This window comes from Coenobita brevimanus, chromosome 59 (assembly GCF_032717465.1).
Source record: "Coenobita brevimanus isolate Jiangsu-jjx chromosome 59, ASM3271746v2, whole genome shotgun sequence".
Classification (NCBI taxonomy): domain Eukaryota; kingdom Metazoa; phylum Arthropoda; class Malacostraca; order Decapoda; family Coenobitidae; genus Coenobita; species Coenobita brevimanus.
Window position 1 is genome coordinate 20,960,557 of NC_137012.1, and position 14,315 is coordinate 20,974,871.

The following is a 14,315-nucleotide window of genomic DNA, read 5'->3' on the forward strand; positions in this document are numbered from 1 at the left end:
AAGTGAGAGAAGAGGTCTGGGTGATGATGATGATGATAGTGGCAGAATTATGATGAAGATGGCATTAATATAACTACTTATCCTTGGAAAATCACTCTCATCTTAAATGTCAGGACCAACTGCCTAGCCCCGGGCTCCTACGCTCCTCATGGGGCAACGTAGGATTGGATGATGGATGGATGGATGGATGTATATGTGAAACTGCACTGTAAACAGTGATCAGATGAATGGCAACTATTTATGCAAGAGTTTGGCTTGGTTCGACTCTGTACTTGTACAGTGTATTTATTGACATTCTGACATCGATGATGGTAAAAGGATAAAATGTAACTCTAAATACCACTGAACTGTCACTGAGTCATCATCATCATCTAATCCTGCGTTGTCCCATGAGAAGCGTAGGAGCCCGGAGCTTGGCAAGTTGATCCTGATATTTAAGATGAGAGTGACCAGCCAGACTCGTCCCTGAGCAGCAATACGTGAGCAATAAACCCCAACCACCCCTTGGAAATGGAAACCTGCATAGGCTCAATCCAATGGGAGTGCCTTAATTACCTACTAAACCATCAGGCACTATAATCTGGTTATATAGTCACCACCTGGTGTAGTAAATGGTACCCTGGTGTACAGGAAACAATTTGGCTTGTCACTCAATGCAGAGTCACCCATAGGCAGAAGGAAGAGGAAAGAATGAAGGAAAAAAAGACAGAAGAGGGAGTGTAGAGTCATACTGAAAAAACATTTCAGTAACACTTTACATGTATCTCATGCCTTTTATGTATGTCTGATTCTTCATCATCTCTGGTGCCTTCCCCTCTCTTGGCAAGCCCTTGACAGGGGATGGCCATGGTAGAACAACCTCCAGTTTGATTTATCCTCACATACACCTTTATGCATCATATCATTCACATACTTGAGAGAAAAAAGCTTCTTAAGCATTTTCATATATAGCAGTTGTGGCAGGGATTTTTGTTACATACTGTATAATTAATAAAGCAGTTATTCTTATGGTACCATTTTTGTGAATTTTGACTGCATGGAAGAAGGATCTGACATCTTCCCCATGCAAAATAAGGGATGGCACTTTTTATATTACTCTTAGTCATTATAATTTAAGCAAACTCATGTATACTCCTTCCCAGTAGAGCAAAGGACACAATTTTTTCACAGTCGCATACGTCAAACAGCAGCATCAGTACCTAAACCTAAAAGAATTCAGCAGATAACTTCTTTAAACTAAAGTAAAGATAATAAAAAATACACATATATAAATACAACAAAAACTATTGTAGCAATGTGCTGTGAGGTACTACAGAGAACTGAGTGCAGTAAGTAAATTTACAGCATTTAATACAGTGAAAAGTGTGAAAAGGATACTCTACATATTATCTATAACAGCTTAAGTGACCTTATACATAGCTCTACACTTACTGACTAGATTATTACATTATCATACATGACTAGAAAGTAATACTTTTTCACAACACCAGCAGAAACTTCTTACACCACTTTAGCACACAGAGTATTATTATTGCCAAATTTTAGTAAATGTAACTGAAGAGTAATAAAATATATATAAGTTATTTTGATGTACATATGCATAATCTCCATATGCAGTGGATAAAAACTGTATATGTGTAATCTGTAAAAGTTTCAGTAGCTGAAATGCTGGGAAAAGTACAGAAAATAAATTATCAAAAATTAAACTGATTTGGGGGGGGGGGGAATTTAGATGACTGAATAGCTTAGCTATAGATAGTAAGGCAAAAGAACTGCAGTAGATATGAAATTTGGAGTTACAGCTTTATACAGCAGCAACTTTTACTTTGTAAATGCTGTACAAGGCTGAGTTCTTAACACTAAAGGCTGTGGACATGGAGACAATTCAAGAACAGTCATGAAAGTACAGTATAAGAGAGAAAAGCACTGGGAGTTGCCTTTAGTGCAATGAGAAGAATTTTGACAGTGCAGTATTATAATGGAAATGGCTTAATGGTAATGAGCTATAGTGTAGATGAAGGTCTCACCATCAACAATTAATTACACAGTAAAACACAGCTTAAATCACATTGGTGGCAGTTCAAGAGAAGGAAAACTTGGATATATTTGTATATGATGATCCAGGATGTTAGCAGCCTAAAGTATTGATGCCAGTTTTATATATTCATGACAAATTCAATGTATTAACACTTTTGCGGTCATTGGACACGAATCCACGTCCAACCTGAAAGTGTCCAAGCTGTTCTTTAGACGTGGATCCACATCCAAACAAAGAAATATTCACCATAAATCAGGAATTGCATCTAGTGTCCTGAAATTTGCTCTGATATTAGCCTGACTGACTTTCCAGGTTGGTGATATTATTTTCATTCAAAAGCATGACCAAAAAATGCTTAGAAAAAAGAAAGTGGTATAAACATTCTTATGAGTTCTTTCAATTTATACTCATCACAACTATTTTTCTTTATGCAATCACTTTCTATTTTCTTTCATCTCATTCTGTAAAGTCTCAGCTTTCTAAAGTTATAAAAACAAATTCGCTAATCCAAATACTCCGGGGTGATAAAATGATTGGAAAAGAAAAAACTAAAGCGTGTGACAGGGGTGAAGGAAGGCAGAGTGGGGTGGGGGGGAAAGCCAGGTTCTGCTGGCTGCAGCAGGGTCGGACCGTGAAAGTGTTAATATGCCTTTGGCATCTGAGTGTTTAACAAGTCATCAAGTACAGTACTGTATTCTGTTAGTGTTGTAAGGAGTTCTTTTAATTACCTGAAGTATAAAGGACATATAAATTATTGAGAAAGTATTACATGCTCATGTTAAAAACTGAACAGGAAGTTTTTCACAAGAAGAAAACAATCACTGAGAATATGCTGTACTGAAAATACTTCACATCATGCTGCAAACTTCCTAATACATCCTCATATACGTATACACTTGAGTACTGTATATATTTAACAGCATTCTTCAATCTCCAAGTAAAGCTACTGGTCATTCAAAGCCATGAGGGAATGAACTTTGATGTGATGCTGGTAGAATTAGAAGGTAAACAATGTAGTACTTACTGAATATCTATGCATTTCACATTCTTCAAATTGTATAAGACTTTATAACATCATTCTTTGAAATATATACAGGTATATATATATATATATATATATATATATATATATATATATATATATATATATATATATATAATATCAACTGAAACTGTTTCAAAGTAATCAGTTACTGAGGTCAATATCTAAATTACAGAAATATTTTTATATCATGATAATGTACTGTAAATGCTGTAATATAAATGCTGGGATATATTACAGATATTTGTTGCAGTGGTGAGAAACATATAATGACACAAAAGTACCTTAATCTCTAGATGTAATACGTAGTTTGCTGTAACTGCTCAGTGGAAGCACTAGAATGGGAAACAACATGGAATGATTCAAGAACTTGTCACCCGGACATTCGTACTTGCTCAGCTAACTCAGGACACACTCAGTCAATACACCTTTCTCCCTTCTAGATATCATGTGAGCTCTCTTGATGTACCATATTACTTGCCTAAATACTTTGTTATCTTACTTTTTATCATTAGCATCCTATGGCATTATGATGAGTTCTAAACCTGATCTATAAAGCTTTATCATTGGGGCTAAAAGGCATATGTGATACAAAAATGGCAGGGCAAGATCTATTTTTTAGGTTTCATATAAGCTCAAGGATTCAGAACTATGATATACTGATGATTCCAGATGTGAGAATTATATTTATATAAATGCTCTGCACCTTTATGGAATTATACACATTTGATTTATGATGGTCAGGAAATAACATCAATACTCAATATTCCTTATCATTTCTAATGAATATATATCATAGTCTATGATGATCCTAAGTTGCATTATCTACCATATTGAAAGTTAGTTATATTTCATGAAATCTACTACACATTAATACCATAAAATATTGTCATAATTTACTTTCTATTTAAACAAATTACTGTAAGAAATTATGTACTGTACCCTCTACATAAATGAAATTGGAATACTTTAGTCACAAAATAAGTCTGCACATAATCATAACCCACTATATAACAGGTAAGTGCTTAGGCCTACCCTGCTAGGTCCTTCACCAGCCTACTTTGATACAGTAGTAAGACAAAACCTTGCTGGTATGGTATCCTTGACTCATACAGAACGCTCCAGATATTAACAAGACCTGAAACATACACAGCACAAAAAAAAGATGCACACAAGGTGGTACACATGATACAAATCTTAGTTCATCCTTACACATGCTGGATAAACTCTGGGTTGAGGAAGGAGAAACCCATGAATTCTGTTTGATCAAGGTTCATCATGAAAAGCTTGTCTGTGGGGGTTAGTTCTGTTCGCTCTGAAGTGAACTGCTTGTCAAAGTTGCTCACATCTTTGCGATGGCGCTGAAAATGGGAAGAAATATTAATTACTACTGGTTAAGGTAGACTTATTAGTATAATGTATATCCAGAGAATAAAAACTTACTTGTCGAAATTCTAAATTCTATTTACTTAGATATCTGGCTGGAACAAGACAATTTGAAGACTAGTATTGTAATTTAATGCAATATACAGAACTAGGAAGTGTGGCATGAAAATGCTGACCCTATTGTATACTTTGGTAAAATGAAGCTGAACTACATCATGTAATGTATGTACAGGAAACTGTACAGTTTATTAATGAGTCCTAGAATAAACACTTCATATGGAAAGGACTGCATTTCTGAAATACTGACAGACGTTACTTTTTCTTCTTCGCAGCCAGAGAATGAATTACTCATGCACAGAGTATAATACATTAGTTTTTTATTACTATTGTTGTTTGTTGCTTAACCCTAGTCTGTCTGGCCGAGTAGACTCATCAACCATAAAGAAATAACTGCTTCTATGAAGCAGTTCTACAAGACCAATACAGTGCACACACCATGTAGGGATCCAGCACCCCCCTAACAGACAGTGTCTCACCAGGGTCAAACCAGGGTCCTTCCCCCATGAAGATAAGGATATGTGAAATGGCTCAGCTCTTGAGTGGATGCTGCACCTGCTCTGCCCAGAATGCACAGCACCACCATGTGTTGGCTCTTCGTCAATGCTTCAGTATAGCCGTAATTGGAGGAAAGGTCCCTACCATCCATTGCCAGATGCCCCAATCCCACAAGGGGTGGCCACAAACAAATTGCCTCCATGTCACCCTGTTCCCCACCATTTCATTGCCCTGCTCCCAGCTCACACCCCACTCTCTCATATACCTCTCCACTCCATCCCTCCATCTCACCCTTGGCCTCCCCCTCCATCTCACTCACATATACTCTCCTCATCAGTCTCTCACTCTTCATCCTCTCCACATGGCCAAACCACCTCAGTGTGTTTCTCCTAACACTTCCTATCACATCCACATCCATACCACAACACTCCTTCACATCCTCATTTGTGAGTCTGTCTCTCCACGTGACTCCATATGTTCCTCTCAAATAATTCATTTCCCCTGCTCTCACTCTTGACCTCCGTCCCTCCAACAAGGTCCACGCTTCACTTTCATACGTTAGGGTTGGCATCACACTACTGTCATGTAGCAGCTTTTTCACTTCCATGCTCACTTCCCTGTTTCTTATCACTACTTTCAAGGAACCAGCAACCTTTCTTCTCAGTTGTACCCTTTCAAGCACTTCAACCTCTAAACTTCCATCCTTACTCATCACACTACCCAAGCACTTATATGTACTCACATTTTCCATTTCCTCCTCATCCGGCCTCACTGTACATTCACTGACTTCACTTCTCTCGAAAACCATACCTTTACTCTTCCCTACATTCGCCTTTAGATTCTGTTTCTTACACACTCTCCCAAATTCATTCACCAAGCCTTGCAGCCTACCTTAGTCTTCACTTAACAACACAGCATCATCTACAAACAACAGTACAGGGAGTTTCCAAACTCTTCCCTCTCTCTCTAGGGCCACTCCAACATCCACTGCCCTACCTTGTATCTCTTTTAAAACCCCATCCATATACAGACTGAACAACCATGGAGACATGACACATCCTTGTTTCAATCCAACCTATGATTTTGCTATACTGTACACAGGGCTAAAGGTTTTCCTACAAAACTATTTTAAAAAATTTAAAAATGGGGTAAACCAGTGATTAAAACATCTGCTGATACTGGGCAGCTATAATCCCACATATGAAGTATGTCTAATAATGATGAAGTATAGAGCTGTATAATTATCATAACATTATAGAAATAGAAACTATTTAATTCTGGTCATTGCTATCTTTTATCAAACTAATGCATGTTTTGTTATATTTATAATGCATTCTGTTCAATGCTCTGAATGTAAATGTAATAAATTTTTAAACTGAAAATGCAATTTCACTCCACACTAAAGCTCTAAGTCTATCATGCAAACAACTTGCAAACAAAAAACTTAAAAAGCATTATATTTAAGAAAATGCATTACCTTTCAGTAACATGTCTATAAAAAGTGCAAGACAACCCAATATACTGTACTTACCCTGAACACCAGGGACAGCCACCACTACCTGTCAAGGAACTGTTACACCACAACACTAGAACATTTACGTCTTACACACTACTACCCAGAAGAAAGTACCACAACTCAAAAAACAGCTAGCACAGTAATTGTTTATGTAGACTACAATTACATACAAACTTTTCTGGGCCTACTAAAATAGCAGTAAGATTGTGAATATTAATATAAAAAATAACAAGTCATAATAGCAGACAAAATATAAGTACTGATTGTGACAGTAAATATATCCACTAATAACCTCAACTGGTAAATTCAAAGATTTTACTTCAAGATTCTTATGCACATGTATCTTACTATGAGTAGTTCAAACAATTTATTTCCATCCAAACTTAATCATATAAGTGTAGCTCGATTAAGGCTTAATGTAAGAACTGGAATACAGTATAGGCACACTGAAGTACATATATATATATATATATATATATATATATATATATATATATATATATATATATATACAGTATATCTATCTATCTATTTATCTATCTATATATTGGGGTCTCAAATATTGCGATAATTCTTAGTGTAGTTTTCCATACCACTGCAGGTGCAGTAAAAATGTGACTCATCTGCCTGAGACACAGCCAGGAACAATTGTAATGTGGCATCAGCCATCACTACGGTTAGGCATGATCAGCTCCCATCTGTGTTTTGTGTCATTGTTTCTGATGAGTGCATGTTGTGGACAACTGGGGGGGGGGGACTGGTATACCAGTTTTACAGGTAACAACAGAACTTAAGTCAGAAATTTTTGTCTGTAGTGTACTGTGGACTCAATAACAAAAAAATATAACTACATAAATAAAATATAACTAATTCAGTTAATACATACTGTATGTAAATATATATATATATACGTACATATATATATAAAAGGTAATGTATCAATGACCAGTAATCAGTGTGGCCAGGTTGTGGATGGTTCAAAGTAGTTTTGATCTTGTCCATTATTTATGATGCATGAGAAACTGAATATGGATGAAAGAAGATGCTTTCTTCTATTGTACTTCCTGACACCCTACTGAGCATTTAACAATCAACTGGAATGAAAATGTCAATAAACATATTCCTGACTGGAGGCAGCCAGTGTGAGTTCCCTTTTGCCTTTATGACTCCCAAACTCTGACAATGAAATCACACATTAGTACTGTATAATAATTTTATGTTGCTAAATCTGTAGCCTGCTATAAATATATTGATACTAAAACAACTGTTATCTAAAAACATACTGACACTGAAACAATTGTTATCTATACAAAACAATAAAAGACAGAGGATCTTATCTAGATGTAAGTACTGTAACTTTAATAATCAAACATCAGAGTACTAAAAAATCAGGAAAGATGGCTTAATGAACTTTGACTCATAAAATCATAGAAATAAACAATATTTGTTATTATATATTCAAGTAATGCTAAGTGCCATCATGAATCTATTTGTAAATCAACACATCTCTCAAAAATGGTACAGTATGGTACTGGAGTACTACATTCAGTTAAAACACTATAATGGAGTATATTTTTATCTCTAGACAACTCTACACGCCTTTATGTATGAAAAATTTTGCAATACTGAGTTGTTTGCTACAGTTATATGACAGCAAGCAAAATCTCTCATACATTTTATTTATAAAGTAGAGCTGTATAACAGCATGAAACTGAGGTTGACTGCAGCCATTTTATACAGTAAGTAGCATTATCCCCTTGCAAAAATTTCTTTGTGCATTAACAGTCAACGAATTGCATTGTTGAGAACTGTTGGTAAAAACAAACATATTCTGGGCAACCAAATGCTTTTTCTCTACTGAAGAATTTTTGTATAGTACAATAAAAGTAAAATTCAGCATATTTTCAATATAAGTCAACAGGGATCCTTGATAAAACTGAATGGTAATATGACTGTTTTATCCTGCAAGTCCTTGATTCAATGACAGTATTTATTAAGCAGAGGCTATGTTAACTACTAGATTCCTGCTTTACCAAACATTTACTCCATTTTAACAAATGTTTGTTAAATCAGGAACTCAACTGAGAAACCTCAGGTATTGCTTTTCTTCAGGTTCCTTACATTAATACCTTCCTTCATTAGTTTTTTAACTGAGGGTCTACTAAAGACTGTTACTTCCACTCTGGGGTATTGCAATCAAAGCTCTCAAAAAGTTTTCATTTTATTTAACTAATACTTTATAATTTGAAAGTCTGACAACTGGGGGTAGTGGGTGTGGGGGCTAAATCCAAAGTCATTTGAGCTAAGCCACAAAGATAATCCCATTCACTGAGGGGAAAAAAATAATGGAATGGTCTAATTCATGCAATGCCAAGGGCTGGAATGCTTGGCATCATTCTATCATATAGTATTCCACACTTTGTAAGAGCCGGTAGACCCTCTTTGTGACTTAGCTAAGACTATTGTAAGTGGGCAAGACTTTATGAACTAGACTAACATCATTTCAAAATGGAACCTGTAATCACTATTTCAGTATGGCTTAAATTATTCAATAACACTGATTCACTCTTCAATCCTGTATGTCCCAAAATCCTTAATGGTTGCTTAACACTGATCTTATTTTAATATACTTTATAAAAACAATCACACAAACCAAAAAAAACTATAGTATTTAGTCTCCTTTACCTGGTTTTAATGTACATCAACAAAGGTATGGTAAATGCTTTAAACAATGAGGAAGTAAAGTTAGTCAAGACAATTACAGAAAATTACTCTGCAGCAAATAACTCTTGATTGTTAAATGTGAACAACAGTCAAATTTATAATGGTCTCAAGTTACTAATATCTTAATCAACAGTCTCTTTTAATCATCATTTACAGTATACAGTATATATTATTCCTTGGTGGCACCATACTGGCAAATGCTGCTAAAAGATCAACAGTTACAATATAAACAACATTTCAATGAACTTGAGCATAATGCTTTATTATACAGTATAGAAAGTATTTTATTAATATCTGCACCTTATGAAGTACAAGCACATTTTCCTGTTATTATCAGTAGGATAAATCAGCATGACATATCATGGTGCTATACTGTATCGTAAAAAAAAATATATATATCAAATTAATCATAAGTACAAACCAGGTGAAATTCAAAACATAGAACAATTAGACCAAAGACATTACTATAACTAAGATACGACTGATTATCTTCCTCTATGTACACTTGTGCTGCACTTTTATATGGTCATCTGAGAATTACTTGGTACCTTGTTATCACCTGATGCACCTCAAAGCATCGGGAACCATAATCGGTTCTAAGCTATCCTTCATTAATATCATTCTGTATATTACAGTACAAGAATATCTGGATATACCACTAAACCTCTCCTATATGCTACAAACCTGTATGTATATCAACAGGTTCAAAGTGGTATATCATGAAAGCTAGCATTGAGAATATATGTAAACATTTCATGGCAGTACTCCAGCTAATCTATACCTGGTGAGAGAAATATTAGCCTGAAATGACTGTCAACATACCTGCCAGATAAAAACTTGGCTGATGCCTATCATAGGACAAACTACAATCTTTCATAACAGGTAACCTATGAGTTCTCCCTTATGCTTACAGAGGATCACTAATATATATATATATATATATATATATATATATATATATATATATATATATATATAAGTACTATAGATTTCAACTCACAACTAACTTTGCCTTATATGCTAACATCAATAACAGACAGATAATAATTGAATGTAAAAATGATGGATTACAAGCTAAGTGACGCAGGAGAGTAGGGGGTTCTGCTAACGACTGCTACAGAATTGATGAGATGCAAATAATACCGGTATGTAAACTAACTGTTACTCATTGTAAACTGAGTACAGTCTGTATGTTAAAATCATGGTCCAATGTCATTTTTCTTTTATGTTTTCTTTTCTTTTCTTTTTTCTTTCCTTCTTCTTTTTTTTTTTTTTTTTTTTTTTTTTACTTCAAATCTAGACACAAACCACCATCAAGTCAATGGTACTTTTTGAAGTATCAATATTCAAGGCTATTGGAAACTGATTATAAATAGAGAAAATGTAACAATTCTGAATTCTGTTTCCTCAGAAAGCTTAATTCACACACATTAGCTCATGAAGTGATTAAGCAAAGCTTCACCACGATTAGTTCTTATACTGCAGTTCACTAAGGAACAATATTTTGTGCAACAAAAAAAAAAAAAAAAAATCACAGAATGACACTAAGACAACAATACTTTCATTATACTAAGCTTTCTTTAATATGCTATTAATACAACTATCATACACCTTTGTTTACATTACAGAGACATCACGGTAACCTTTATGTCGAAAAGATTAACCCAATGATCAAAAGAGTTTGGCAATCACAGATGTAGGGAATTGGTCAGCCGCTGTAAGCATGACAATTCTCCAACAAGAGGAAGCACAGATCACAGAGATGAGGTATGGTTATGGAAAGATTGGGAGACAGGTCATTAATCATACATGAGAATGGAAATTTTCGGCCACTAACTCCCAGTGACTGGGAGTAAAGTTAAAACATGTACACTAACATCATGTGACAACTAACACTGATATTACTACTGAATGAGAACAAATTCAGAGAAGCAATGAAAAAGTGAAAAATATAAACAATATATATTACTGTACTAATTTTGTATTACGAGAAGACATCAATAAATTTTTTGTATTCAGGGAACAATATACTACTTCATTTTTCACTTTTTCATTAATTACTTGTGCTAATCATCTAAATTAATTTCTCTGAACCATGCTTAACATTACTAGAAACACTGGAATTATGACAGGACGATACCAGACAAATATTACTTTCCTTCCGACATCAGAGGATTATACTGTAGTAGGACAATTCCATACAGTCATTGCATTTCTTATCACCATACTCTGCATGCATCTCAACAGGGATGAACTGTTTTACAGAAATCTAAATAAGAAGTTACTGAATGATCACAGCAAAGGAAAGAGATAACATGAAAAGACTGTTAAAAAATTCTTATAAGGAAAGAGTCAGATGACAAGAGTAGACTGCTAAAAACTTCTTATGATTTGAACTAAAAACAAAAAAAGAATTAACAGGAAGAATCCTTATCAAATTACACTTTACTCTCACAGCAGCAGGGATGTGAATAAAACCCTCATTAACTAGTTTCCTTCACCCAGGGTATGGCTAGACTTACATTACTGTTTCCTATTACAGACTAAGTTGCTTCATACTGTTTAATCGAAATTGGGAGCACTTACACAACATACAGTACACAACATCACATGAATGGCAAAACAACACCATGGGAAACTTATGAGCTACTGTATGTCAACACTGTGGGTTAGACCAACATTCACTTTACTTCTAGGCTTGACTTAATACCTAGTGATCTTTCAAGGAATGGATAACAATGTATCTGGTTATATCAAGAGTACAGTACTGATTTCAGGGTATACTGTTTGCACTACATTTTCTTCTATATCATACCTAGTGTTTTTGCTGAAAATATTACCAAAGAATATCCAGTGCTTAGAATAGGAGACAAAAGTACAATGCAGCATTGTACAGTGAAGTTCTTTTAGAAATTACAATCCTTCTGATATGATGAAAGCAGAGTTATTTTCTTTAACTCTTTACTACAATACTCACACATAATGGTCCTCACAGACAATATTACATGCAAAATGGTACAGGCTACAGTGTTAACGTAAGTCTGAATTGGGAAGTGTGAGCCAGCTGTAAACCATTGCTAAACCCTAGGATATTTTGACGGTCGTGTTGATACCTGGGCTCAATAGTCACGCACACACTGGTAATGGAAATATACATCAAAATATGCCAGAGTTTGGTGGACACTTATGGAGTGATTCACACCTCACAATACTACATAATTAAATAATATGAATACGATATATGAAGACAAAACAATGGGGGGGAAATAACAGCAAAATTGGGAAAGATAACACAACAAGGGAATGGTGAAAGAACTGTCTTTTTCACAGCTTAAACATTGGGACACAATCTTCCACACAACCAGGAGCCACTGACTCTGATTACTTGGAAGTTACTGAGCATGTGTTGTACAGTGTATTAATTTTCTAGTAAAGTCCTGGACACTATATGGTAAATGCAGTTCACACACATACATACACACATATGAGGTGCTCCAAGCCAGAGGGGCAACCGTGAATTTTGCTTATTTTCGGTAATTAGTTTTTAAGCTTTGACATGGCTAATTATACAATGGTAAAATTATACTTATATGCATTTTAGTGTTCAGCTTGAAATGGCTAGCCAGGACGATTAAAATGGTGGTATACAAAACATGTTTAAAGTAAATTACAGTTTGATAATTAGATGTCAAAGCAAATAAGCAAAATGCATGGTCGCCCCTCTGGCTTGGAGCGCCTCGTATTATATACTGGTATATATTCACACACACGCACACACACACACACACTAAACATATACTGAATATATACTGTGTGTGTGTATATATATATATATATATATATATACACACACACACACACTATACATATACTGTATATACATATATATATATATATATATCATCATCATCATCATCAGCCATTTGAGTATCAACTGCAGGACCGGCCTATCCCAACTGAAGTAGGGACGATACAGCCAATGTATCTCTACCAAGTGGCTTAGGCTGTCTGGCAAAGATTGTATGTAGGGTGAGAAGTGCTTGTAAGTGTAATTGTAGTGTTGGAGTGGCTCTGGACGTGTGTGTAGTCTGTGAACCAAGTCTAATCGGCCCGCGCAAGCTGACAGGGTGCAAGCATACATTACAGTAAGCGACACTGGTTCAACCACAGCACCCCTTATGTCCGCCAATGCAGTACATGGCCGGATGAACACTCACAAAGTTTATTACCCTGGCGGGGCGCGAACCGTGGTTCACCTGTGTATGAAACGCACACTCTACCACTGTACCACAGAGGCTACATACCTATATATATATATATATATATACTGTATATGTATATATACACACACACACACATATACACAAACTAAACATATATATATATATATATATATATATATATATATATATACAGATCAATAGATAGATAGACAGATAGATAAATAGATAGATAAATTTTGTGTGTGTGTGTGTGTGTGTGTGTGTGTAAGCTAATATGCAATTTTTTTTTTTTTCAATACAGACTCACATTTAAAAACATTACTAACAGTACAAATTATCCGATTCAATACTATGCATGTGCTGTATTAAGTCGTCATCTGTATAAAATTTAAGCTAACAGAACAAGGTGCAACTGCTGCCCACCTGTTAAAAAGATTTAGAGATCAGTCTGCTTTCACCATATCAGAACAAAAAATTCACATATAATACTCAGACAACTAACAATACATGACACTATACTCAGACTGTATATCATTTACAACAGAACTAACTCATGCTTCTTGCATGTGCCTTAACCCAATACACCAGAGGTGAAATGGGCCATTTTCCATTCCTCGAGGCAATATTCTAAATAAATGTGATCATCTCTAAAGAGGAGTTATTGTTTACCGTATTTGGTTTCTGTAATTATAAACTAATTAATGGAATGTCTTTGCTACTGCATCTCCACTGTCAGTCCCTCTTCATTCTGTACGAAATATATTTCAGCCTTACAGTAACAGTGCTACACCACCACTACAGCTATCACAATACTCTGACTTTGTGGAAATA